Below are 27,566 nucleotides of genomic sequence, written 5' to 3'. Positions count from 1 at the left end.
GACCTAATTGATATCTATAGGACATTTCACCCAAAAACAGTCAACTTCACCTTTTTCTCAAGTGCACACAGAACCTTCTCCACAATAGATCACATCCTGGGCCATAAATCTAGCCTTGGTAAATTAAAAAAAAACTGAAATCATTCCAGTCATCCTTTCTGACCACAGTGCAGTAAGATTAGATCTCAATTACAGGAAAACAACTATTAAAAATTCAAACATATGGAGGCTAAATATCACGCTTCTGAATAACCAAGAAATCATAGAAGAAATCAAAAAAGAAATCAAAATATGCATAGAAATGAATGAAAATGAAAACACAGCAACCCAAAACCTATGGGACACTGTAAAAGCAGTGCTAAGGGGAAGATTGACAGCATTACAGACTTACCTCAAGAAATAAGAAAAAAAGTGAAATAACCTAACTTTACACCTAAAGCAACTAGAGAAGAAAGAAATGAAGAATCCCAGGGTTAGTAAAAGGAAGGAAATCTTAAAAATGAGGGCAGAACAACAAAGGAAACTATAAGCAAGGTGAAAAGACAGCCCTCAGATTGGGAGAAAAGAATAGCAAATGAAGCAACAGACAAAGGATTAATCTCAAAAATATACAAGCAACTCCTCCAGCTCAACTCCAGAAAAATAAATAACCCAATCAAAAAAATGGGCCAAAGAACTAAACAGACATTTCTCCAAAGAAGACATACAGATGGCTAACAAACACATGAAAAGATGTTCAACATCACTTATTATCAGAGAAATGCAAATCAAAACCACAATGAGGTACCATTACATGCCAGTCAGGATGGCTGCTATCCTAAAGTCTACAAGCAATAAATGCTAGAGAGGGTGTGGAGAAAAGGGAACCCTCTTACACTGTTGGTGGGGATGCAAACTAGTACAGCCGCTACGGAGAACAGTGTGGAGATTTCTTAAAAAACTGCACATAGAACTGCCATATGACCCAGCAATACCACTTCTGGGCATACACACCAAGGAAACCAGATCTGAAAGAGACACGTGCACCCCAATGTTCATTGCAGCACTCTTTATAATAGCCAGGACATGGAAGCAACCTAGATGCCCATCAGCAGACGAATGGATAAGGAAGCTGTGGTACATATACACCACGGAATATTACTCAGCCATTAAAAATAATTCATTTGAATCAGTTCTAATGAGATGGATGAAACTGGAGCCCATTATACAGAGTGAAGTAAGCCAGAAAGATAAAGACCATTACAGTATACTAACACATATATATGGAATTTAATAAGATGGGAACGATAACCCTATATGCAAAACAGAAAAAGAGACACAGATGTACAGAACAGACTTTTGGACTCTGTGGGAGAAGGTGAGGGTGGGATGTTTCGAGAGAACAGCATCAAAACATGTATATTATCTATGGTGAAACAGATCACCAGCCCAGGTTGGATGCATGAGACAAGTGCTCGGGCCTGGTGCACTGGGAAGACCCAGAGGGATTGGGGAGAGAGGGAGGTGGGAGGTGGATCGGGATGGGGAATACATGTAAATCCATGGCTGATTCATGTCAATGTATGACAAAAACCACTACAATATTGTAAAGTAATTAGCCTCCAACTAATAAAAATAAATGGAAAAAAAAAGAGAGAAAAAAAATCACAGGGGTGTCTTACCTCATGTGTGGAAATAAAGTTTATGCCATTTTAATATGATTCTTTATATTAGTAATAGTAAATAATGTTTTCTATTATCCATATAAAATGACTTTTTTTTCCAGAGTAAAAATATGTCTTTCTGCCAGTAAATTTAAAAAGTCACATGACATTGTGAGAAAAGGTCCATAATGAGTTTAATGAGAAGATACCAGCATTTGTGTAACATACTACAGATGCTATTAATAGAATCTGACTGGGTTGAAAATTGAGGTTTCACTGTATGTCCTCTAATGCCTTAGGAAAAAGGTTAAAATAGCCAATAATACATTTTTAATGTTTTTTACTATATAGGCCTACTCATTAATTTACCAACTATTTGTTGAGTGCTTAGATCCTGTTTATAGTTTAAACAGGACAGATAAACTGTCTGCAAGTTTATCCCCAATATGTTAAAATCACCTCAAAAATAAATCTAGCTCTCAGAATAAATATCCAGTCTGTAACATGTGACAGACATATATAAAAGTGCATTATTTTGCTTCATTAAAATTGACATATATTATTAAAAAAATTACTTTTGCTCAAGTTGTGATCTAACATTTTGAGAAATAACTGATTCCAAATTAAGTTCAACAATCATGACATGACTATTGCTTTTAGTCTACTACTGTAAATATTCTTAAAAATGTATTTTTGTGAATTAGTAGATTACATAGATATTGTAGTGATAGTGCATATAATGTAATGATTACAATGCTGATGGAAATAGATAGGAAAATGAGTATTACTTTAGATCTGTGTTGTTCAGTAACAGAGTCTATAACCCATGTGACTAAGTTTAAATTAATGAAAATTAAATAAAATTAAAAATTTAGCTATTCAGTCACATTTGGCAATTTTAATACCACAGAGGACATTTCCAATAGCATAGAAAATTCTACTGGACAGCACTGTTCCAGATTCTATATGTAAACGGTTCTTCAAGAGAGTCTAAAACAATACTGCATGAAGATGCAAGCTAAGCACATGCCTGATTATTCTGAGAATATATTTTACAGTGTATTCATGTGTTTAATTTCATAAATTACCTTGATGTCATTATTGCAGTTTAATTGCCTATTAGGGAGCTGCAAACACATTTTATTTCTAATGCTTTAACTTTATCAGGCTATAGCTCATTTGGCTGATTACTGAAAGGAGACCAAAGGACATATTTCCTCCATCTCCAACAAAATCTTAGGTCTATATAATAAACTATACAGTCTTTAGGTGAACTTCATGGTTTTCTCAAAAATTTCCAATTGAAAAATGATCTAATTGAAATAAAAAACCACCAACGGACACCTGAAGTGCAAGGACAAATGAGAAAATTAAAGGTCTGAAATCAAGAGTAGTGTCCATTTATAAGGAAAATATTTTTAAAAGCTTTTAAAGGCAATTTCAATTTCACATATATTATATATTGAATATATACATATAGCCTATACACATTCATTTGTGTATAAATTACACATACAAATATATATTTTATTTTTGTGGAACCTACTTTTGGAAAATAATATGTCTGTATTACTTATTAGAATGTCAAAAATTTCCTTTATAAATAAAATAATATGGTAACAGCTAACAGTTCCTTAATTCCTACTGTGCCAGACCACGCACTATATGTTTTATAATTAATACCTCATTTAATGTTTTATACTTACTTGAACTAACCTGTGGAAATATTTAACACCCTTGGAATCCTTATATTTATAAATAAATAGCTATTTCACAGGAAAATGGAGCAATAAAAACTAAAAGCTTTTATCTAGAATGTTTCAGTAAGTTCTATGATTTCAATATTCAAAGTATATAAGACCCAAAAGACCAATTTAGAGCATAGCTACATAAATAGTTCAGGTTTTGTTTAACCAAACTATGTCTCACTCAGATTGATCTGCTCTCTTAAAATGAAGAAAAATAAAACTGTAAGCTACTTTGCACAACATATTTTATCCATTTCCTCAATGGCACAATTACAGAATCTACAGTAAAATTTCAATCCCCAAAATTTTTAGGTTAGGAAATGAATATAAAATACCTAAACACTTGTTTTTCCCTTGACATTGAATATTTGAGACTTAAGAAGTACAAATGAGAAAAAGAGAGATACAGATTTTCTTCTCTTCTTGAAAGAGTCTACAAGGAGTCTTAAAATTTTTTTCATGTTATATGTATTAGTTAATAGGAATTATGTGTTAAAAGGAAAAGTCAAGAAAAGCAAAGGAACATTTTAAATTTCAACTGTAAGGAATATAATACCATCACAAATGATGCTGGGAAAGATTGAGGGCAGGAGGAGAAGGGAACGACAGAGGATGAGATAGTTAGATGGCATCACCGACTCAATGGACATGGGTTTTGGTGGACTCCGGGAGTTGGTGATGGACAGGGAGATCTGGCATGCTGCAGTTCATGGGGTCACAAAGAGTCGAACATGACTGAGCGACTGAACTGAACTGAACTGAACTGAACTGAACAAATGCCTAAAGACAAAAAAAAAAAAAAAAAAACACTAACCAAAAAAAAAAAAAAAAATTGATGAAGTTATGTTGAAACATTCAAAACCAGAGTGATTTTTTACAAAAAAAGAAAAAAATGTAAACCTTCAACTATGGACAAGAGTTATGATTTTGAATTTAGAGAACTGAATAATGTGTTTACAATTAAAAGATAGGAATGTATGTGGTATCTTAAAAATTCTACATTTGAACATGTAATTAAGTTGAATCCAATCATATTCATCATTGAATTTGAATAACACCAAAGAAAGGAGGAAAGCTTTCCTCAGAGCTCAGTCAGTAAAGAATCTGCCCACAAGGCAGGAGACCCCAGTTCGATTCCTGGGTTGGGAAGATCCCCTGGAGAAGTAAATGTCAACTCACATCAGTATTCTTGCCTGGAGAATCCCAAGGACAGCGGAACCTGGCAGGCGAAGAGTCCAGGGGGTCACAAGAGTCAGACACAAGTTAGCAATTAAATCACCACCACCACCAATTCATACTACAGTATTTGAAAGAAAAAAGGAGAAAGGAAAACTGACATTTACTAAGTAATTAAAAATAAGTTATTTAAGGCTTAGTTCATTGATGTTTATAATCTTCAAATTTGCAGGGGAATTAATGAGTCATTAAAAAAGTTAGGAGATAATTTTGTCAGATAACTTCAAAGAATGAGATATAAACACTAAATATCAAAAGATCATCACAGCTTTCCAATTAGCCTAACAAATGTTTCAAATGTTCAATAAATAGTTACTCAGACTGGTAAGAAATTCCACTGATAAGTAGAAATGTATTTTATTTATAACAAATGTTTCTGAATCTGACAAAAACATTTGGGTTGGTTGATGCGTGTGTGCACTTATGTATTATGTAAGAGCAGTCTATTGCTTTGAATGTCCATCACATCTTGTTTTACCTTCTCATTTTAGTACTTGTCACAGATGATGCCCGAGGGCCAGTATTCATTCCTCATGTCAGTGAGGCCCTCACATGATTTCTCAAACAGAGAAGTGGTAAGATTTAAACATGGGTTATGTCCAGCGATTATCACCATTATCTTCATTGACATTTTCATCATTTATAACATTATAACATTATTAGAGTGCCTTTTATGTGACACATACTTTGCCAAGAGTTTTACATATGTTTATCTTATTCAATCCTATGACAAATCTACAAGCTAGGTTCAATTCTAGTTTCCATCTTATGCAAGGTAAAATTGAGACCCTTGACTTACTACATTTAGTGTTTATAGCTTCTATCTTTTCCCTAAATGTAAGCTTTAAGACTGGAAGGTCATTTGTCTTTTCCTTTCATTAATCTATCACAATTGCCTAGAATAATATCTACCATATTAAAAATATAATAACTACAACTACTCATTAATTAAGTTAACAAATGAATCAAGATTGTCTGTAAATTTATGTCCTGCGATGGTCAATAAAACAAATCAAACAGTTACCTAACTGTGGTTAGTTTTCTGTTTATTTCTCAAATACTTGTTAGCACTGGTTGGTGCAACAAACCTTTACAGCCCCTGCACAGGGCCTTTTTCGCATTTATCTAATCTCATCCTCTGGAGAAGGAAATGGCAACCCACTCCAGTATTCTTGCCTGGAGGATTCCATGGACAGAGAAGCCTGGCAGGCAACAGTCCATGGAGTCACAGAGTCAGACATGACTTAACAACTAAATGATGATGATGAATCTTATCATTACTTATTTTTGTTTTCAAGATTCCTGACTAACACGTCATTTGCTGAAAGCAATGTTGAAAATTAAAACCTTTTTAAAAGCTTCAAAAATGCTTAAGAAAAGTTAGGAGTCAACATTACTAAAAATAGCTTTGAGTGAGCACTCGATATTGTCACTTTGGCTTCAGTACGCTTAAGTGTTGTTTTCTGCCATGAAATTTAAAGATCTTAAGTACAGTTTTTCCTTCAAATTCTGCCATGTTTTGAACTGGTATTTAGTTCAAAGAGAGGGAGAGGTTAGGTTGAATTTCAAGATCCATGTTTAAGAAGGGAATTGTTGTTCAGTCACTAAGACGTGTCTGACTCTTTGCAACCCCATGGACTGCAGCATGCTAGGCTATCCTTCACTATCTCCTATAGTTTGCTCAAACTCATGTTCATTCAGTGAGTGAAGCCATGCAACTATCTCATCCTCTGTTGTTCCTTTCTCCTCTTACCCTCAATTTTTCCCATGTATAATTCTTGCCCATCTGTAATACTCTCCATTATGGGTTGAGTCATGTCTCCCCAAGTTAATACTGAAGCAAAAATCTACAGTGCTTCAGAATACAAGCTTATTTGGGAATCAAGTTGTTGCAGATGTTAAGATGAGGTCATAATGGAGAAGTGCGCATGTTAGTTGTTCAGTTGTGTCTGACTCTTTGTGACCCCATGGACTGTAATGTAGCCCACTAGGCTCCTCTCTCCATGGAATTCTCCAGGCAAGAATACTGGAGTCAGTAGCCATGCTCTTCTCCATAGCTCTTCCCAACCCAGGGATCAAGCCTGGTTCTCCTGCATTACAGGCAGATTCTTTACTGTTTGAGCTACTTGGGAAGCCCATAATGGAGTAGGATGGGTCCCCGATCCAATTACCTTCCATTATTATAAAAAGGGGAAATTTGGACATAAATATCACACAAATGCTAGGTGAAGAAATAAGTAGAGACCTAGGTGATGCTTCTACAAGCCAGGAAGGCTGAAGATTGCCAGCAATTCATCAGAACCAAGAGGAAAAGCAAGGAACAGAATCTTCTTAACAACCCTCAAAGGAACCAGCCCTGTCAACACCTTGATCTCAGACATCCACCTCCAGAAATACAAGACAGTATATTTATGCTGTTTAAGCAACCCACTTTGTGGAACTTTGTTACAGCAGTGCTAACAAACAAGTACCCTCCTACCTTGGAACTTGTTCTATTTGTCATGTTAAAGGGTTACCAAATCTTATCACTGAGATAAGATTTATTCCATTAAATACAGAGGTACACATCAAAATATACATAAACATCCAAAACAGCCAATTATTTTCATTGCTTTCCAGATACTGAGTTAATATCGAAAGTCAGATATTCTAAACATTTGGTTTAAAAGCAATGTAATTCGGAACATCAGAGGCAGCCATAACTAAATGCGTAACTACAAGCATATATGAAATCTTCCCGTTCTGCAAGATTGGAATTAATCCCACCCTGTTCCCCTCTATTAGCAATAATTATTATGACTTACTGGACTCCTTTACTTCACTGAAAACATATAAACAGAAAAGTCATGAAAATATCTCCAGGTCAAAATTTATCTATAACAGTATTTTGTTTTGAAAGATAATTATTTAATGTGTAAAGGCAAAAGCTCAGCCTGAATACAGCATAAATCTGAATATCAGCACTAACATGTATGCATATAGTTTATCTGTCTGAGTGTCACATTAACCCTCACGGCTTGAGATGCCCCAGTGTTATTTCATAGTAGAGCAGTGCATACACCAGTGAACATTATTACCTCTGAGAGACATAACAATTTCGGGAAATGAACCATTAAATTAGAACTTTTTTATCTACTTTTTGGTACATATCCATGTCATTAATTTTCTATGAAATGATGCATAGTATTTTAAGAATAAAAGTAATAAAAAGTAATTTATAGACATACAAGAAAAATAGTTTGTTCATAATCACACAGTGAAAAAATGAGATACAAACTCTGTTCAATGCAAGTATAAGAACAACTGGCAGAAAATTACTTCTGGCAAAGAAGAGATAAAGGCATAAGATATTGATAACAGACTCTAAATATATACATTTATCATTTCTATATTTAAAATTTTAAAAAGCATTCTATATTCATCCAAAAATTACACTTACACTCCAAGACAAATTTTTGAGGAAAAAGAAATTATGAGCAAATGAGTAGCCACACATTATAAGATAAAAATACAGTATCTTTTTCCAAGACTCCTCAAGATCAAGAAAACTACCCAAAAGAAAATGTATCAATGCAATTTAACTATTAAATTTAGGATATGTTAATTATAGTTACATTTAAATTCATCTAAGTGCTATGAAACTAGAAGTATTTTGCTAAAATATGTTGTGGTAACCAAATTAAAGATTTTTATCAACTTGATAGTTTGAAAAAAAATACAAATCTCGCATCAAAATTTTTGGTCAGTTTAAACACATGTCAGTAATAAGTTTAGAAAATTTTTCAAGTGCATTCACATTTTCAGCAAGCAGTCAAGGATATACATTTGATTCTAACACAAATATCACTAGCACAACACCAAGATGTTCAATCTGTTTTCAATTTCCTACCTCATCTGCATTAAGGCAAGAGAGAAAAAGGCACAGTAATAGAGTGCTACCAGTTAACTTTCCTTAAGAAGAAAAAAATAAAAGTAAATTAATTATATTTTAGGTTGGATCTGTAGTCTTGTCTATGCATCCTATTCGAGTCTATATTTTTGATTTGCAAATATTTTTCCCGTTTTCTTCTCAGCTTGTTTTCATTTGTGAAGAGATATAACCAATGTAATGTATGACTTTAAATCATTAGAAATATCAACTTCAATAGCCCATATTTATGCCATCATACACATGACTGACAGCGGCATGCACACTTCTGCATCTGGATTCACAGAATTCAACATGCACTAGTCCTGGGTTCTAAGGGTTTTACCCTCTTACTCCACGATCACAGGTCCACACACTCAATGTGGTTACAATGTGCTAAGTATGTTGTATATATCATCTCAAATTCTTACAACCACCTTGTCAGGTACATATTGTTATATCTGTTTTATAGATGTTGGAACTAAAATTCTGAGAGCTTAAATGAATTGCTCAAAAATCACACAGATAGTAAATGGTGAAGATGAGACACAAACTTTAAATTCAAATATTTGTCACTTTATGGCCAACAGAGGGAAGAACAATGGAAACAGTGACAGACTTTCTTTTTTGGGCTCTGAAATCACTGCAGATGGTGACTTCAGCCATGAAATTAAAAGATGCTTGCCCCTTGGAAGAAAAGTTGTTACAAACCTAGCATATAAAAAGCAGAGACATCACTTTGTCGACAAAGGTCCGTCTAGTCAAAGTTATGGTTTTTCCAGTAGTCATGTATGTATGTGAGAGTTGGACCATAAAGAAGGCTGAGCACTGAAGAATTGATGCTTTTGAACTGTGGTGTTAGAGAAGACTCTTAAGAGTCCCTTGATCTACAAGGAGATCGAACCAGTCCATCCTAAAGGGAATCAGTCTTGAATATTCATCGGAAACTAATGCTGAAGCTGAAGCACCAATCCTTTGGCACTGGATGCAAACTGCCAACTCATTAGAAAATACCCTGATGCCAGGAAAGATTGAAGGCAGGAGGAGAAGGGGATGACAGAGGATGAAATGATCGGATAGCATCACCAACTCAATGGACATCAGTTTGAGCAAGCTCCAGAAGATGGTGAAAAACAGGGAAGCCTGGCATGCTGCAGTCCATGCGGTTGCAAAGAGTCAGACACAACTGAGCAACTAAACAAACACAACACAGAATCTGAGTTCCTTCCATTATACACAGCCAGTCTTGAAGAAATTAAAACAATCCTAAAAGAATAGTAAGAGGCTCAAGGAAGTTTATCAGAAAGGAAAATGTCTATGACATACACAGAAAAGAACATAGGTTCTGTAATTTTTCACAGATGTTTTTGAATCTTATCCCTATCATTTATTAAGGGCTTCCCAGGTGGTACTAGTGATAAAGAACACAGCTGCCAATGCCAGAGACATAAGAGATGCAGGCTCAATCTCTGAGTCAGGAAGATCCCCTGGAGGAGGACATTTCAACCCACTCCAGTATTTTGCCTGGAGAATCCCATGGACAGAGGAACTTGGCGGTCAAAAAGAGTTGGTCGAAAAGAGTTGGATACAACTGAAGCAACTTAACATGCACTCAACAAGTTATTAATACCTGGCAGCTGAGACTCAATAGCTCATCTGGAAGGATGGTAAGAATGATATACTAGTTCGTAGAATGATACTGACAAATAAATAGGAAAATCCATGTGAAACCTGTTGGTATAACAACTATCAAAGAATTCATTCAATCCTTCATTTCTCCTTTCTTACTGAATAGTCAAAGGACTAATGTCAGACATTGGGTCTTAAGGTATCAAAGAGCCACCACACTTTCTTATTCTCTCCAGTTGCCTCACAGACTCATCACCCAAAGTCACTAAGTCAATATCCAGGAAGAAATGACCTGACTACCAACTTCTGTTCTTAAATCATGTGCAAACAGGCCTTCCCTCTTTCCATACTCCTGTGGTTACTCCTTGAAAAGTATTGCTTTTGGAAAAGAATTTGGTACCATCCATCAAAATGCAAGATCAGTGCATACTGTGAACCATCCTATTTCTAGGAATCAATCCAGTGGAAATTCTTCCACATGTGCCAAAAGGGAGAGGTACCATGTTATTTACTAAAGTACTGTTTGTAAAGGAAAAACTATTAGAATTTACATTAATAAAGACTTTGATAAATTACCTGCAGTAAATTCAAAATCATCCTCCTATATCTACATACTCTCCTAAAATACAGGGATGAGACCAGTAGCTATCCTTCCCAAATTCCCATAGAGTCCCAGATTGAGCCAATAAAAATACTTGAAAGAGATTTGAAAGAGTAAGATAAGCCATGATTCTCCGGTGCTGCTGAGGACAGGCACAAGAGAACTGGCAGACAGCTGGCTGAAAACTTGGAGTTTTGGAGCTTTCAGGGATTCTCCTGAGAATTCAAAACTTCTATACATAGGGATCACTGATCTGCAGCATCAGCTCACCTGCTCGGCCTACACTTCCAGGCATCTTGATAGTTTGGAGCTTCTCTAACTTTTGCCATCCTGTCTTTCCAAGGTCACATAACCCTCTAATTTCCTGTATGTATATTTTTCATTTTCAAAATACTTAAAAAGTGGCTTTTATATTTTCTGACAGAACTCTAACTGGTACATTGGGAGATAATTTCTGCTGAGTCTGCTATTTCTGCATAACCTCTGAACAACGGGCATTGACAGCTTTATGCAAGAATGTTTGCAAAGCTGTCCCAGCGCAGGACACAGATTTGCTTACATTCTCCACCCCAGAGGCATTCCAGAGCAGCAAAGCAAGTACATCCCTCCAAGAGAAAGGGCAGATTTGATTCTTGCCAATGGTAATAAGGTGATATTTTTCTGTGGGGAAAGCTCCTTAGCTGTTCTCTTGTGAGATCAGAAGTATTCCTTCTCTGTGACAAAAAAACTATGTACATAGGATTCAGGGCTTCCCAGGTGGGAATCTGGGAAAAGAATCTCCATATCAATGGAGGAGACACAGGACACGGGTTCGATCCCTTGGTCGGGAAGATACCCTGGAGAAGGAAATGACTGCTCCAGTATTCTTGCCTGGAAAATTCCATAGACAGAGGAGCCTGGCAAGCTGTCCATGGGGTCACAAAGACTTGGGTATGACTCAGCACATACACAGTATTCACTTGGACTCTTTCCTTATTGTCTTCCTGTAACTTTGTGAGGGGTGGGTGGGCTGGGGTGGTGGGCAAACAGGCACAGAGGAACTAATGCAAACATGAATATCATGCTGTTCACTGTACCATGAGTAATGGCCTATCTAAATTCACTGGTCTTACTGCTTGCTTATCAACCAAAGCCATGAAATATGGCAAGATGCCCCAGTAGTTGTTAGCTGCTTTGAAACTGTGAGTCTACTTGTTGACATAATGGAATACCATGGATAATTGGAATTAATAAGATTGATATACTAAAATGGAAATTTGGCAGCTGAGATAGCCCAATTAAAAGACAAATATTGTCAAAAAGGATCCAGCCACAACACCTGACTATACAGTGCCTACAAAAAACAAACAAGCAAAAATTCAAATACTACTGATCAATTAAAATAAATGACTGTTGATATACACCATAGCACAGATGAATGTCAAAATAATGTTGCTGAGTGAGAGAAGTCAGACAACAAAAAGTACACACTATGTTTCCATCTATACAAAATTCTAGGAAACACAATCTAATGTATAAAATGTATAAGGACAGAAAGCACATTTAATTGTCTTAGGACTGCAGTAGACAGGGCTGGAAGGAAGTATTACAAAAGTGCAAAAGAAAATTCTGAGGATGATGGTTACATTCATTATCTTGATTGTGGTAATGATTTCATGGGTGTGCACCTGCTTTAAAACAAACTGTTCATATTGAATACATGCATTTTATTGTATGCTAGTTATAACTTAATAAAACTGAATGAATAAAAACTAACATGTAGCTTTCAGTAAGACAAAATAGTAATACACAGTTAATGTAATTATAGAATAACACAAGTTCAGCTGAGAAGTAATAATACCATTGAATTAAGTTTACAATGCCCAATACAGAGAAGTATTTGATTTTTTCAAGTCCATCTTTGATTTTCCTGTTGAAGGTTATTTTTACAGTTTATTTAAAGGGCTATGAATCTTGAATTCAACTTTATAAAATTCCATGTTTTTTTTTCTTTTTTTTCAACAAACATCACAAGATAGAATTTACATTTTTACAGAAATAGACATTGCATATTGTGAAACTCCTGTGTTGGAAATTGGTGACTTAAGAAGTTGAACTTTCAGATTAGTACCAACCAGTCACATGAGTTGGAGAAGGAAATGGCAACCCACTCCAGTGTTCTTGCCTGGAGAATCCCAGGGACGGGGGAGCCTGGTGGGCTGCTGTCTGTGGGGTCACACAGAGTCGGACACGGCTGAAGCGACTTAGCAGCAGCAGCAGCAGCAGTCACATGAGTGAAAATTACTGAAAATAAGTCATACAAACAATGAAAAATTTTAACTGTAAGTTTTTTAAATGCCCTGTAGAATGTTTCTAGGAATATTCCCACCTCTTCAATCTTCTAGAATTTGAGATGGATCAGTATAAGTTCTTTGTACGTTTGGTAGAATTCACCTAAAAAGTCATCTGGTGCTGGACTTTGGCTTGCAGAAGTTTTTTTGATTTGTTTTAATTTTTGTTATTGTTACAGATCCTAACTCACTGCTAATGATTGGTCTGTTCAATTATCTTTTTCTTCTTGATTCAATGTTGGTGGGCTGTATGTCTCTAGAACCTTGTCCATTTCTTCTAGGTTGGTAAATTTGTTCGCATATAATTGCTCTCTCTCTTTTTAATTTCTATAGGATCAGTAATTATTCCTCCCTTGTCATTTCTTATTTTGTTTATTTGGGTCCTCTCTCTTTTTATCTTGGTGAGCCTACCCAGAAATGTGTCAATTTCATTTACTCTTTCAAAGAACGAGTTATTGCGTCTGCTGAATTTTTTTCATTATCTTTTTTCGAATCTCTATTTATTTCCTCTCTGATATTTATTAGTTACTTCCTATTACTGACTTTAGGTTTTGTTTGTGCTTTTACTAATTCTTTTAAGTAGCAGGTTAGGCTGTTTATCTCATAATTTAAAAGTCTACAAATAAATATTAGAGAGGGTGTGGGAAAAAGAGAACCTCCTATTCCCATCATAATGTGGGAATTTAAGTTTGTGCAGCCACTATGGAGAACAGTATAGAGCTTCCTCAATAAACTAAAAATAGAGTTTCCATATGGTCCTGGGCATATATCTGAACAAAACTATAATTCAAAAAGATACACGCATACCTATGTTCATAACAGCACTATTCACAGTAGTTAAGACATGGAAGTAACCTAAATGTTCATCAACAGATGAATGGATAAAGATATGGTACATACATACAAAGGAATACTACTCAGTCATTTAAAAAAATGAAACAATTCCATTTACAGCAACATGGATAGACATAGAGTCTACGTCTATGTCTAGACTGCCATACTAAGTAAGTCAGAAAGAGAAAGACAAATACAATATGACAGGTGGTACTAGTGGTAAAGAACCCATCTGCCAATGCAAGAGACATAGACTTGGTTTTGATCCATGTGTTGGGAAACTCCCCTGGAGGAGAAAATGCCAACCCACTCCAGTATTCTTTCCTAGGGAATCCTATGGACAACAGGAACCTGGTGGGCTACAGTCCATAGGGTCACACGGAGTGGGACACAACTGAAGTGTCTTAGCATGCATCACTTATATGTGGAATGTAAAATATGACACAAATGAAACTATCTTCAAAACAGAAACAGACTCACAGACATAGAGAACAGACTTATGGTTGCCAAAGGGAGGGAGGTGGGAGAAGAATGGAGTGCAAGTTTGGGATTAGCAGATGAAAACCATTATACACAGTATGGATAAACAAGAAGGCCCCATTGTGTAGTACACGGAATTAAATTCAATACCCTATGATGAAACATGAAAATAATTTTAAAAAGAATGTGAATATGTGTATAACTGAATAACTTTCTGTACAGCAGATATGAACAAAACACTGCAAACCAACTATAGTGCAATTTTTAAAAATGCCCTGTAGAAAACTACTCATCCTTTCCATTGTCATTTTTAAAATCATATCTGAAGTTCATTATTCAATATTTCAGTCTATCATTTATCACAAATTCTCTTACTTCAGTATCCTTCACATTTGTTAAAATCATGGTCTTTTCTAAAATAGTTACTTTTCTTAAAATGATCTTATGATAGATACAAATCATCTAATAAGGTATATAAATTTCTAATGCTTTCAAGTCTCTATTTGTAATGAAAAGAATCTGGTTTACAAACTATTTTTAATAGGGACACGTTTTTGCACTTATCAGTAACAGGAGCGCTGAATTCCTTCGCCTTTTTTCTTCATATTGATTGTTCCTGACTGTCACTAGGAAACATTAAACTTAACACTTAAGCTAGTTTATTGAACTGACAGTGTGATTTCTCCCAGGTAATTCAAGTAGACTCATGATCAGAAAGTGTTTTATAGCAATATATTGTCGACATAGAGATGTTTAAACACCACATTTTTAAATTATTATATCACAGCTTTTGCTTCTTTTATAGTTTGTATCAGTATATGTAATTTCTGCATTTAATTTGCCATGATGAAAATTAGATATGAATAAACACTGAAAATCATTTAATAACTTTCTCAGCTGAATAAAGGAAAACTATTACCTACTATGTATGATTAATGTAAATATTTATAAATAGATTTGAATATATTTTAACTTTTAATTTCTAAATTTGTTTATATTTTTAGTGTGTATATATTAACTTGCTTTATTTTAATTCAAGTAACTTGATTTTAAAAATGGGAAATAGTTCTTGTTTTCCAATGTGAGTCTAAGTGCTATTTGAAGAGTGCTCTATAGACCACTAATATCAGCATCACATGTGAGTATCAGGAATGCAAACACTCAGACCCCACGCATCGATGCAGAACTCCTGGTAGTGGAATCCAAGCGAGTCAGTGCTTTACCAAACTCTCCAGATGATGTGTAGACACTAAATAAAGTCTGTAGAGCACTGACACACAAATGTGACTGTTTAGATGATCTTCCTCTTTCCATACAAAGTGCTCATCACCCACTCTCCTCACTGTGGACAACATGCTCTGCCCAATAACCGGAAGAAGTAATAATCTCAGGTTCCTTAGTATTCCTGAATTTTTGTAAAATTAATGTTTCATTTCAAAGAGAAAACATTTAGGTCTGGCTGAGAGGCATAAAAATGTACAATACTAATACTAAAAACTAAAGTATAACAGCTTCTTACTTTATGATATTTAAAACTACTAATTAAGATCAGAATCAAGAAAGGACTTGTTTTCACAATCATGTCCACATTTTTTAAAGCCAACATATGTTTATACTTATTTTGTTCATTGGTGAAGTTATTTCAACTATGTCTGACAAGCCCCAAGCTGAAACTACAAACTTTCTAAGACTAATTTAAAATATTTAAAATATATCAAGTTATCTTGAATTCCTCCTAATATTTAGAACCATAATTTAATAAATATATTCCATCTCACTTGAATTGATTTAACTATTAATTTAAAAATATTTCAAGTTTCTACCATAATTTTCAAATACAAAGTGTTCATTACTTCCAGTTTATTTTCAATATAAAAAATTCATCTATTAAAATGACTGCTTTGGCAATATTTTCTCTGCCTTTCCTTAAAAATCACTACAGGTGTTAATTTCATCTGACACTTAACGAATTACAACCAGGAGATTCTATACTTCTGAAAATTCACTATGAACTAAACTCTATAATATTAAAAATTATATGATCAGAACTAGTGGATGGGGTTAGGTATGTCTTAAGAATTTATAATAGTAGAACAACATTATGAACAAGATGTTCAGTACATGTGTCTTGTAATGAATTATCTAAGTAACAAAAACTCTGAGAGTTGGTGATGGACAGGGAGGCCTGGTGTGCTGCGATTCATGGGGTCGCAAAGAGTGGGACATGACTGAGCAACTGAACGGAATTGAAAAATATTTTGGCATAGATGGATGAAATTAAATAATTAACAGAATTTAAGAGCATCAGTTAAGGTATAAAATATCTTATTTATAAATAAAATATAAAGAATATATGATAGGTACACCACCAATAAAATTGAGGTTATCTAAATTTTAAATGCTGCCCTGAGAAAATAAAATCTTATTGTTTCCAAGTAGCTAATAACAGTTATTGTGGCCGACTTAGTACATATCTATAAAAAATGTTTTAACTGTGCCATGGTCATCTGTCTTCTGTACTTTTAATCTTTAGACATAAAAGGTATCTTATTCTGTTGGACATTAGATAGTAAATATTTAAGCACCATCATTTTGACTCAAATTACTATATTTCTACCAAACATTAAAACATAAACAAAATCAGATTACTATTTGTTAGAATTTTTATTTGGATAATGTCTAAACAAGGTTTCAAAAGAGATAAAAAGTAAAATGGCAATAATGAACTTTTTTCAGACACTTAATATTTTGCATAATATTTTCATTATTTTTAGGTATACTTCTTAAATGAAAAGTTCCCAATTTCATGTTCTCCTGGCAAACCCCTACCTATTATTTAACAAAGCTTGATGGTTTACATGAAAACTTCAGTGGGAGTAATTCTATTTCTTTGCTATGTAGACAAATCTGATGAAATACTGTAGAATGGGAAAGTACTTTTTACTTGTCTTCCATGTCTTCCCTCTTCCCCTAGTTTGTTTAGACTTTTGAGACTGTCTACTCTCCTGGTAGAATGAAAAGAGGATGTCTAATAACATTACCCTAGCCAAACCTTTGCTGTAGTAATTGGCCAAATGATAGGTACTATAATCAAACAGGTAGTTAAACCCCTGCCTAAGTACCCACATGGGCTTCCCTGGTGGCTCAAGGATAAAGAATCCACCTGCATTGCAAGAGATCTTGGTTCAATCTCTGGGTTGGGAAGATCCCTGAAGAAGGGAATGGTTACCCACTCCACTGTTCTGGCCTGGAGAATTCCATGGACAGAGGATCCTGGCAGGCTACAGTCCATGGGGTCACAAAGAATTGGACATACTGAGCATTTTTCACTTTCATTTAAGTATCACACACGTACCATGGGAGAGAGTGTCCAGTTTCCAACTGGAATATGAGTGGAAAGAAACAGTGTTTGGTCCTAGAAAAGTCTTGTGAAGAGAGTCTACCTGAGCACCTGAGCCAACACATGGGATGAAACTCAGCAGAGGGATTCAGAGCTGTGATCATCACATCACTGAAGCCATCTCAAACCTTTTCCTTGTCAGCTAAAAAATCAATACAACACCACTGTTCTTAAGCTAGCTTGAAATGTGTGGGGTTTTTTAATTCTAAAATAGGAATCCTAGCAAATTTGCCTTAGTAAATGTCAATAGACACATCTCCAAAGAGTAAGTTCAAAAGACTATTTAAATTTGGATTGTAAAGATATTTTTTATAACTCTGAAACACAGTCATTTAAAAATAAGCCTATGTTTGTATTGTTAAGCTATAAATCTGCATTCATGTATTCAACAATAGTTACTAAGTTCCTGCTATAGGATAAACATTGAGCCAATCATTCTGATTCACTGGTGAACAACCAAGACATGATTCCTTCTTTCACATAGTTTTTAGTTATGTGTACTAAATAGTCAAGTTAGAACAATGTGAATATAATACACACTATAATAGAAAATAGTTATGGGGTTATGGAGGAGAAGCATCTAAGCAGAGTCCAGGAATGTAGAAAGGCAACAGTAATGCAACATCCAGGGAGAAAGTATCATGGTATGTGAAATACAAAAAAGTTACTGATTTTCATAGGATTAAAAGACCCTCTATGATTTACTGATGACATTAGTGTTAGAGGGCTTTTTTCTTTTTTTTTTTAAAGTTGGACCAACTAATGAGTTGTTACCTATTTAGATTTCATGTGTTCTGATATGATCAAATAAATCCAGAGTAAGTTTTATTGAGTAAGCAACTTTTTGTAATCACTAGTATCCTCTGAATATTTTAAATTATTATACTTTTGTTTAAAATGAAACTTTCATCTAATGAAGAATTCTACAATATACATTAAAGTTATACAAAATTTATAAAATTATTTTGTACAAATGTTCTCATTTAATCTCAAGAGACATTACCCCACCAGCCTAGTATTAAAGAAGAGGCAACTGGAATTCAACAAGGTGAAATTTTTTCCCAAAATGCATTGAGTTAACATGTAAAACCAGAATTTGAATTCAAACTTCTAAACTTGAAATAACATGCTCTGTCACCTGTACCACAGAGTCTAGTATGTGCAGAGTGCTCTATGAGGATCCAAGAACTATATGATATGATCTGTGAGCTTTAAGTTGTCACACTCTAATTCAATAGATGAAAATGGAACACTGAATCAAAAGACAATGTAATGGGAAGCATAGGCATTAGGTAATTAATCAGCAGGTAGCAGTTACAAAGAAGGAAGGGCTTTATGTATAAGAGCTAACAGTTAATATTACCAGGAATCTAACTATTAAAGTTAAAGTAACAAATACATTTATATATCTTCAGAATAAACATTTCATTCATTAGAGTGAGGGGTTATAAGTTTCAATAGGTAAAACAATGCAATCTGGCTAATTCATAATGGGGTCATTCTAGTAATCAGAAGCATTTTAAAATAAGAAAAAATACTAACTTATTTAAAACAGGAGAAATCTACTCTGTCAACCACACTTATTTTGACAGAAACTTCTAGTTTAAATAATGCGTGATAATATTTTTTAGAATGCTCTGAAATAGACTGTCCAACATTTTGCAAAAAAAAAAAAAGAACTTTGAGTAATTAAATATCTGTACAGCTTGTCATTATTGGATACTCAGTGAATGAGAAGAACATGCCAGGGCTTTGTATGATGGACTCAAGAAATAGCAACATTTTAATTAATGTAAGAATTTGCTGTTCAGTTGCTAAGTCCTAGCTGACTCTTTGCAACCCCAGGAACTACAGCATGTCCTTCACTATCTCCCAGAATGTGCTCAAATCATGTCCATAGCGTCCTTGGTGCCATCCAACCATCTCATCCCCTGTCGCCCCTCTTTTCCTCCTGCCCTCAGTTTTTCCCAGCATCAGGGTCTTTTCGAATGAATTGGCTCTTTGCATCAGGTGGCCAAAGTACTGGAGCTTCAGCATTAGTCCTTCCAATGAATATTCAGGGTTGATTCCCTTTAGGATAGACTACTTTGATCTTATTGTTGTCCACGGGACTCTCAAGAGTCTTCTCCAGCACCACAATTTGAAAGCATCAATTCTTCATCACTCAGCAGAAGTTCTTTTTAATTGAGGAACAGATCAATACTTTAATCATCATAAGATGACATATTTGAACATTTCTGTAATTAAAAAATATGTCCAGTTTCTGCTATGTTGATTCTGCTTTTTTCTTTAGATTTTAGTAACTTATTAAAATCCAAGACTTCAAATAAAATTTTTCTCAAAGTTTAAACAAGGCCTTACCACCACTTACATTTCCGTGGTACATGAACTCTTTTTCAATCTAATAAATCTGTAGATTAAAAAAGAAAAACATACAAGAAAGCTTAAAATTTTTGATGACAGCAATACATACACTGTCTTTGATTTTTCAACACTTAATAGAAAATATAGTAAAGAAACTTCACCAAATATGAGAATCTCAAAAACATTTAAAGTTAAAACAAAATAAATCCTTTAATTAATGTTTACTGAGTATCTATATTGTGTATATTGCTATTTTAGTAGTGTGAATATACATAAATTTTGTCATCTTTGCCCTTTAGATATTACAAAATAAAAAGGTAAATTTAAACTGCTAGTGGATGTTTGGACTAACAGGAATTACACTGATTCAAAGAAGTCACTTTCAGGAGTTTAGAAGAGGGTAGTCATATTTGCTTCCTCTGAAGCAAGATAAGAAGAATTGAACAAGAACATAATATTTTATTACAAGCCTTGAAGACTGATTACTAATACTCAGAGTAAATAGATTATAAAAAATAATGGTACAACGAAATATTAATTCATTAGGAAGCTATTGGAATTCTGTGCTCCACAAATGGAGATATGTTCTAAGATGACTAATTTATGTATAAAAGTGAGTAAATATCTAAGGGAAGAATACCAGTCAGTAGGCCATTGCACCAGTCCAGATAAAAGCCAAAAAGAGCCTGACATTAGGCAGTGGTAGAGAGTCACAGAGATGAACTGAGATGACTTGGGAAGGAAAAATTCAGTTCCTAGAGAAAAACTGATTAAATGATTTCAGGGTGTTCAGTTTCTACCAAAGATTAAAAAACAAACAAACAAACAAACAACTAGTAAAAACTACAGATGGAAAAGATAAGAAAAGTAAAGGAACAAAGATTATAGAAAAAGTATAAATAGATAAGCCCAGAGTAGGACAGGTTATTCTCAGTAAGAAATACGGTTTATTTTAGAGTTCAGTCAGTTCAGTTCAGTCGCTCAGTCATGTCCAAATCTTTGTGACCCCATGAACTGCAGCACTCCTGACCATCGCCTACTCCTGGAGCTTAGTCAAACTCATGTCCACTGAGTCGGCGATGCCATCCAACCATCTCATCCTCTGTCGTTCCCTTCTCCTTCTGCCTTCGATCTTTCCCAGCATCGGGGCCTTTTCAAATGAGTCAGCTCTTCGCATCAGGTGGCCAAAGTACTGAAGCCTCAGCTTCAACATCAGTCCTTCCAATGAATCTTCAGGACTGACTTCCTTTAGGATGGACTGGTTGGATCTCCTCTCAGTCCAAGAGACTCTCAAGAGTCTTCTCCAACACCACAGTTTAAAAGCACCAATTCTATGATGCTCAGCTTTCTTTATAGTCCAATTCTCACATCCATACATGACCACAGGAAAAACCATAGCCTTGACTAGATGGACCTTTGTTGGTAAAGTAATGTCTCTGCATTTTAATATGCTGTCTAGGTTGGTCATAACTTTCCTTTCAAGGAGCAAGCATCTTTTAATTTCACAGCTGAAATCACCATCTGCAGTGTTTTTGGAGCCCAGAAAAATAGTCAGCCACTGTTTCCACTGTTTCCCCATCTATTTGCCATGAACTGATGGGACCAGATGCCACGATCTTAGTTTTCTGAATGTTGAGTTTTAAGCAAACTGTTTCACTCTCCTCTTTCTCTTTCATCAAGAGGCCCCTTAGTTCTTCGCTTTCTGCCATAAGGGTGGTGTCAATGTATATCTGAGGTTATTGATATTCTCCCAGCAGTCTTAATCCCAGCCTGTGCTTCTTCCAGCCCAGCGTTTCTCATGATGTACTCTGCATATAAGTTAATAAGCAGGGTAACAATATAAGCCTTGATGTACTCCCTCCCAGATTTGGAACCAGTCTGTTCCATGTCCAGTTCTAACTGTTGCTTCCTAACCTGCATACACATTTCTCAGGAGGCAGGTCAGGTGGTCTGGCATTCCCATTTCTTTAAGAATTTTCCACAGTTTGTTGTGATCTACACAAAGTCACTGTTAGAGTTAGAAGTGAAGAAAATGTGAAAAATAAGCATGTAAAATACAGAGAAGTATTAACATATTTTAAGTGGTGAGGAGGAAAATGTGAGCTAATCTCTGGCCTTGAAATTCACATCAAAACAGCAAACTAAATCACTTTCTGGAGGTGTAGTATTATACTAGGATTATTCTCCCTAACTCCATCTTCAACTCATCCTTACTCAACAAATCCTTCAGACTTAACTCCCTCTCTCCCATTCTAATTTTAATAAATGTTTCTCTATTCCACCCAACTTAACAATTTCTCCCTTTTACTCTCACGTATCTATATGTACATTATTCTTCAGCACACTTTCCTTGTATTTCAGTTACTGGTATATTTGCCTTGTCGCACCAATCCTTATTGATTATAATCTACTTCATCAGTATAGACCATGTTCCATTTCCACAGTATTAGAAAACCATGACATGAATGATGCTTATGCACAGACCATTCATTTCTTATTTGGGGCTTCCTAATGGCTCAGTGGTAAAAAATCTGCCTCCCAGTGCAGGAGATTCAAGTTCAATCTCTGGATCAGGAAGGTCCCCTGGAGAAGGAAATTGCAATCCACTGCCGTTTTCTTGCCTGGAAAATCCAATGGACAGAGGGCCTGGTGGGCTCCAGTCCATGGGGTTGCAGAAGTGTCGGATACAAGTTGGCAACTAAACAACAACCACAGCAATACTTACTTATTTAGAGTCATACAGTGTGTTAACTCTGAGTTTGACTACCATTGTCTTATTTCTTGTCTTATTTCTTTATATCTACATATATCTATGGTCCTGTGGTTTGTTGTTTAGTCACTGGGGCCTGTCTGATTCTTTAAAATTAGATGGGATAATTAAGAATAAATTATGGGAGTCTTATCACATATGCTTCTCCTTTCTTGATCTTTATCTTTTATGAGAGAGACTAAATGCAAAAGTGAGGGTCTAAATATCCAGTTAATTTATTGAGAGTGATGACTAAAAGAAATTACCACAAACAACAGAATTAGACTCCCCTATTCATAAATAAATCTAACCATTTCACAAGTATTTATTTAACATTTGACTATGTATCAGCCAGAGAACTAGAAATGAACTATATGTCTCTCTTTTAAAGAACTTAGATCTCAGGGTAACAGAAAGAAAAGAAAACAATGTATTTCAGTGGTATAAATTAGCTTTTAACAATCCAGTTCAGTCTGGCAAAGTTATGACCTTCAGTAAGTTTTTTGATTTCTCCCCTTGAGATTTCTAGAATTGGTGTTCACAGATGTTAAGCAGTAGTGAAATTAAAAATCCAAATATTTATAATTTTTCTTTTTGTAAAAATTTCTAATTACATTTTGTCAATCATTCTATGTTGCTGCTGTTTGCTTTTTGGTTAATTAATATTAACAAATAATCTCCAAAACAATTTAAATCTTAAAAGTATTATGTGGTGAAAAGAGACAGTATTTTTTTTTAACTACTTATTAGTAATAAATGAAAGCATACAGTGTTCCACTAGATTTGTGGTCTCTGAAGAAGATTTAACTCCAGGAAAAAAGAGTCTCAGTCACTCAGAACTTCTGTAGTAGAAATTTTATTAAAGTGATAGTAATAGAAAAAGCTTCTGATACAGACATCAGAAGGCAGATAGAAAGATTACCCACCTTGCTAGTTTTAAGCAGGGCATTATATACTTTTCTGCTAGCTATTGAAAATAGAAAAAATACCTCAAGGCTGTAAAAATTTTGCCCAGATCCTTTCCCATAACATGTATTCTGAGATGACATCAGCATGAGAGATTAGCCAGAAGGAGAGGGCTAACCAAGAGCTCAAGGCAGTGGACCCAGACCTTCTTCCATATCATATATTCTGAGCTCCAAAAATGCATGTTCTTGAACAAGAAATACTGCTACCTACCAGGCCTATGTATCTAAGGCAAAAGAATGTGAAAAGAATGTTCACCTACTACTTAATGGGGCCTTAAGCTTGGACTCCTTATCAACCTGCCTAAGTCAACTCTCTCATTAGTTTAAAAATATATTTGAAAATCTCTACTAGGTTTGGGTATAAAATTCTAGAGTATGGTTTTATTGTAAGACAACAATGAAAAAAAGGCATCTCTTTCTCTTTAGTCACTAAGTTGTTTCCGACTCTTGAGACCCCATGGACTGTAGCCTGCCAGGATCCTCTGTCCATGGGATTCTCCAGGCAAGATTGGAGTGAGTTGCCATTTCCTTCTCCAGGGGATCTTTCTGACCCAGGAATCAAACCCAGGTTTCCCTCCTGTAAGCATATTCTTCACTGACTGAGCTATGAGGGAAGCCCCCAAAATGTATAAGTTTTACATTTTTCTTTAAAATCTTTGCTACATTGTCCCACATTGAAGGCTGTCAAGTTAAAAAATATATACATTTTTTTAAATAGAAAATTATTGGGAGAATAGGTCTTCAACAACTAAGTCACTCAAGTTCTCTGTTTTGGAATCTTCTGAGAGTAAAAAAGTTGGCTCAAAGCTCAACATTCAGAAAACTAAGATCATGGCATCCAGTCCCATCACTTCATGGCATATAGATGGGGAAACAGTGGAAACAGTGGCTGACTTCATTTTTTTGGCTCCAAAATCACTGCAGATGGTGACTGCAGCCAGGAGATTAAAAAAGCTTACTCCTTGGAAGAAAAGTTATGACCAACCTAGACAGCATATTAAAAAGCAAAGACATTACTTTGCCAACAAAGATCCGTCTAGTCAAAGCTATGCTTTTTCCAGTGGTCATGTATGGATGTGAGAGTTGGACTATAAAGAAAGCTGAGTGCTGAAGAATTGATGCTTTTGAACTGTGGTGTTGGAAAAGACTCTTGAGAATTCTCTGGACTGCAAGGAGATCAAAACATTCTATCCTAAAGGAGATCAGTCCTAAGTGTTCATTGGAAGGACTGATGTTCAAGCTGAAACTCCAATACTTTGGCCACCTGATACAAAGAGCTGACTCATTTGAAAAGACCCTGATGCTGGGAAAGATTGAGGGCAGGAGGATAAAGGGATGACAGGTGATGAGATGGCTGGATGACATCACCGACTCAATGGATACGAGTTTGAGTAAACTCCGGGAGTTGGTGACGGACAGGGAGGCCTGGAGTGCTACGGTCCATGGGGTTGCAAAGAGTTGGACATGAATGAGCAACTGAACTGAACTGAACTGATGAAATAATTTAAATATATTTATGGAAAGACAGGAAATAGATGCAATGCCATAAATCAATGAGATAAATATCAGCATCATCAGAATTTTTTCACTTTGCAGTGCTAAAGAGAAAATCTATGAATACAAAAGATCCCTAATATTAATCATTTCTGAAAATGTATAAAATAATAAACCACAGTGAATTGACTATAAGCCATCTGCTTATCAAAATGAGTGCTTGATAATCTATGGTTTTCTATAAATTTTTCTTGGTTATTCTCAAGGAGAAAAAAGTTAGAGGAAACAATTTGAAGGATACCATGATTGCATAAGAAAAGAGGAACTTAGTGAGAAAACCAAGGGTTGTAGGGACAGGTATGAAAGGCTTGAATCCGGATTCATCACATATTAACTACATATCATGAACTACTTACATTTATTGAAATATTAAATAATTTATTCATTTAACAGATACTAGTTGTGCATACACTCTATGTTAGGTATTTACATTAGATTTCCACGTTAACTGTAAACAAATTACCACAAACTTAATGGTTTAAAATGATACAAATATCATTTTATGGTAGATCAGAAATGACATGGGTCTCACTGGGCTAAAATGAAAATGTTGGCATGGCTGATGTCCCTATTTCATGGCTACAAGAGAAAATTCCCTTCTTGCCTTTTCCAGTTTCTGGAAGCTGCCTGCATTCCTTGGAACATGACTTTTTTTCCCTTTTTTTCAAAGCCAGAAATGAAAAGTTGAGTTCTCCTTACATTACTACATTGGGAGATAGCCAACATACTCAAAATATCCAAATCAAGCACTGAAAATCATTTGTACAAGCTTGGTTATGTTAATTGCTTTGATGTTTAAGTTCTACATAAGTTAAGGGAAAAAAGCCTTCTTGACCATATTTCCATATGCAATTCTCTACTTCAATGTATCAAAAGCATTCTTTTTTTAAAACAAATTTTGACAAGTGATGAAAACTGGACACTGTACAATAATGTGGAATGGGGCAAGAAAAATGAGCCACCAACAACCACACTGAAGTCCAGTCTTCATTGAAGAAGGTGATGTTGTATGTATTGTAGGATTTGAAGGGAGTCCTCTATTACAACCACTTTCTGGAAAACAAGCCAATTAATTCCAACAAGTATTGCTCCCTATTACATCAAATGAAAGGCACACTCAGTGAAAAGCATCCAGAATTAGTATACAGAAAATATACTCTTCCATCAAGACAAGGCAAGAACACATGCTTCTTTGATGAATAGGTAAAAACTGTTAAAGCTTGACTGGGAAGTTCTGATTCAGCTACATAGTCACCAAACATTGTACCTTCAGATTTCCATTTATTTTCATCCTTTTTTTTTTTTATGCCATAAGTATATTTACAAACATATTTAGGATGCTGAGTTCAACAGTTTGATCCTTTTAAGAGACTGCACCTCTTAATATGTTCCTCTTCCTATCTGTCTCATGGATTACTTTTTAAGCAGTTGGTGTCTTACTATAAAGAAAGGTGCAGCAAATCCAGACCCAAAGAACAAAGTCATCATAGCTAGTAACCTCCACTTGTTTTCCACTAAAAATGGTATATTCTTCCCTGGACCCTCCTCATAGTGGCTCCGACAAACCACAGAGGTTGTGAACCTCTGGATGCTCTGTCCCAACATAGAGCTGTTGGAAGCTCTATAAAAGATCTAGAGACTGAAAGTGGAAGAAACGGCAGCCGCAAACTGCGTGCTGCTTCCTTACAACCTTGTTTCTTTTCATCCTTAAAAAATTACCCTCACAGAAAAAATTTCATTTCCCAGGAAGACTGTGAAAGGCATCTGGAACAGCTCTTTGCTCAAAATGATTTATATGTGTTCACCACATTTCTTGATGAAAATGAAAAATGTATCTTTCATGTTTACTTAAAAACCAAGGGAACTTTTTGGCCAACTCAGTTATCAACTTCTTGGGTTATCCTCTTGAGTTTCTGGGGGGAGGGGGTTGGAAATTCACTGTCTATCACTGACAAGCTCATACTGTTAGAAGAATTACGTTTCTTGAGGTTGAAATAACTGGAGTCCTCATTACCTTTGCTGGCTCTCACTGGAAACTGGCAATTAAAAGTTATCCACATTCTCTGCCATGAGGCACCTTTACTTCAATCAACCAAAGGCAGGTCAAATTTTTCTTATTCTTG

The 27,566-nt window shown here is 35.2% G+C and overlaps 1 protein-coding gene and 1 pseudogene across 5 annotated transcripts in view; both read right to left on the bottom strand.

Moving 5' to 3' along the window:
- The window catches only part of CCSER1 (coiled-coil serine rich protein 1), a 1,366,600-nt gene that overhangs the window by 883,926 nt on the left and 455,108 nt on the right, over positions 1 to 27,566 (bottom strand). The window lies entirely within an intron of this gene.
- Positions 26,414 to 27,048, bottom strand: LOC110124753 (cytochrome c oxidase subunit 7C, mitochondrial pseudogene; annotated as a pseudogene).

This window comes from Odocoileus virginianus, chromosome 21 (assembly GCF_023699985.2).
Source record: "Odocoileus virginianus isolate 20LAN1187 ecotype Illinois chromosome 21, Ovbor_1.2, whole genome shotgun sequence".
NCBI classification, from domain to species: Eukaryota; Metazoa; Chordata; class Mammalia; order Artiodactyla; family Cervidae; genus Odocoileus; species Odocoileus virginianus.
This window is presented reverse-complemented; position numbering and strand designations above follow the sequence as displayed.